Source organism: Lipotes vexillifer, unplaced genomic scaffold (genome assembly GCF_000442215.2).
Source record: "Lipotes vexillifer unplaced genomic scaffold, Lipotes_vexillifer_v1.1 scaffold1154, whole genome shotgun sequence".
Taxonomy (NCBI): Eukaryota; Metazoa; Chordata; class Mammalia; order Artiodactyla; family Lipotidae; genus Lipotes; species Lipotes vexillifer.
The window spans coordinates 1035831-1038424 of record NW_006770904.1 but is presented as its reverse complement, the minus strand read 5'-3'; the positions used below and the strand labels follow the sequence as shown (position 1 = coordinate 1038424).

Genomic DNA, 2594 nt, shown 5'->3' with positions numbered 1-2594 from the left:
CTACACATTCGCCATCCTAAATTTCATTTCCCTCCAGTCTCCTGTACCTCTTAACACACACACACACACACACACACACACACACACACACACACACTTCCATATATCTTTTCCTTTCTTAGTGTTTGCAAAAACATGATTATACCATATGTATTATCCCACAGTTTTGTTTTCCCCCTAAAAATTTGTCTTGGAGAATTTTCCATTTAGATATATAAAGCCTACTTTGTTTAACTACTGTAAAATATTTCATAGAATGAATGAATGAATGAATATATTGTGATTTACTTATTGATAAACATTAAAGCTTATTACAGTTCTTTGCTATTTAAAAAAAATGCTGCCTTGGGACTTCCCTGGTGGTCCAGTGGCTAGGACTCTACTCTTTCACTGTAGAGGCCTGGCTTCAATCCCCGGTTGGGGAACTAAGATCCCACAAGTTGTGTGGCACAGCCAATAAATGAATAAATAAATAAGTAATTTAAATTAAAATTTAAAAATGCTGCATTTGTGTGACTGGCCTGTTTTTATAGAATAGACTCCCTAAAAGTAGAATGCTGAGAAAAGATTATGAATTCCCTCATTTTTGATAGAAACTGCACAAAATTACATTGTAAAAATTCTTTACCTATTAGCACTTTCACCAAAAGTGCCTGTTTCTGCAGCTGATTTTGTTTATCTTTTAAATGTTTTTAATTATGATGGTAAAATATGGTATTTATTGTTTTAGTTAGTAATTCCAGAGATATTAAACACGTTATATTTTTGACAGTATCTCTATTTCTGTTTTGACAAATACACACATTTTTGTCCATTTAAAGATTCTTTAATTCATTTGTATGAATTCCATCTATTTATCAATTGATCAATCACTCTTTCGTCTGACATATAGAGCTTCTGGACTTTTTCTCTTGCTCAGACTGTCCCAACCATAGATTTAAAAATTATCCTGGGGCTTCCCTGGTGGCGCAGTGCTTGAGAGTCTGCCTGCCGATGCAGGAGACGCGGGTTCGTGCCCCGTTTCGGGAAGATCCCACATGCCGCGGAGCGGCTGGGCCCGTGAGCCATGGCCGCTGAGCCTGCGCGTCCGGAGCCTGTGCTCCGCAAATGGGAGAGGCCACAACAGTGAGAGGCCCGCATAACGCAAGAAAAAAAAAAAAAAATTATCCTATATTGTCTTTTGATAATCTATTGGGAATTCATGTTGTTTATGGTGTTAAGTAGAAGGGTCCTCTGTGTGTTTGTTTTTTTTTCCTTTCACATTGGTAGGCAATGGTCTAATACCTTTTATTGCATAGTTGGTCATTTTCCCAATGATGTGAAATGCTACCTCATGATAAACTACAACTCCACGTATACATAGTCTGATTCTAGTCTTTCCATTCTTTTACTAATATGTTTTCATGTTTTGTTTTAATGCCACAATGTTTTCATTATTTATATAGCTTAATGACATGTTCTTATATCTAGTAAGGCAAGTTTACCTTTTTTCTGTTAAAAAATTCTCTTGGTTATTTTCATAAATTTTTATGTCATATAAAATTGAGAGCTTGTCAAGTAAAATGAAATATCTTCTTGGGATTTTAATTGGTACCATATTAATTTGTGGGATACTTTAGAGAGAAACAACTATTTTGCAACAATGAATCTTCTTGTCCAAGAATATGGATACTTATTTAGGTCTTTCTAAATGTCCCTCCCTACATTTCTGTGATTTTGTTTTATATGGTTTCTTGTACATTTCTTGGATATATTATTCAGGCTTCTGTTTTTGTTTTTGCTATTACAAATGGAATTTTTTTTTCTTCCAAAACATTTTCTAATTAATCATTTTTGCTTTTTGGGAAATTATTAAATTTATGTTTTAATATTTAGCCTATTTTTAATCTAAGATCTTTGTTGGTCCTTTCCAAATATCTTGTGTTTTGTGCTTTGTATTTGAGAGCCCTTGCTTGGCTCCTTTTGAGTTAGCAGCAGCTGGTTCTGGTGAGGACAGGATGATGGCAAAAGTGCATCACTGTTAAAGAGTGTTTAAAAAATTAAAATAAAATAAAGGAAAAATAATTTAAGAAAGAAAAAAAATGGAAAAAAAAGAATGTTTACCACAAAAATAGAGTGTTAAAGAGTCCTAACTTTTATTGAGGAATAACTGACAAATAAAACTGTATACATTTAAAGTGTACGGTGTGATGATTTGATACATATGCATTGTAAAATGATTAGCAAGATCAAAATAATGAACATATCCATGACCTCAGAAGTTAACATAGGTAATTTTTTTTAATTTATTACTTTTTTTGTTACTCTTTTTTTGTGATAAGAATGCTTAAGATGTACTCTCAACAACTTTCAAGTATTCAATACCATATTATTAACTATAGTCATTATGAAAAACAGTATGGTGGTGTCTCAAAAAAAAATTAAAAATTGAACTACCATATGATCGAGCAATCCCACTCTTGGGTATATATCCGAAAGAATTGAAGTCAGAATCTTGAAGAAATATCTGCACCCCTATGATCATTGCAGGATTATTCATAATAACCTAGATATGGAAACAACCTAACTGTCCTTAATGGATGAAGAGATAAAGA

At 33.0% G+C, this 2594-nt stretch overlaps 1 non-coding gene across 1 annotated transcript; it reads left to right on the top strand.

Moving 5' to 3' along the window:
* The first annotated feature begins 353 nt into the window (after positions 1-353).
* Positions 354-425, top strand: TRNAE-UUC (transfer RNA glutamic acid (anticodon UUC)). The gene has a single exon. It is a non-coding gene; the product is annotated as a tRNA-Glu (tRNA).
* Positions 426-2594: the final 2169 nt, after the last annotated feature.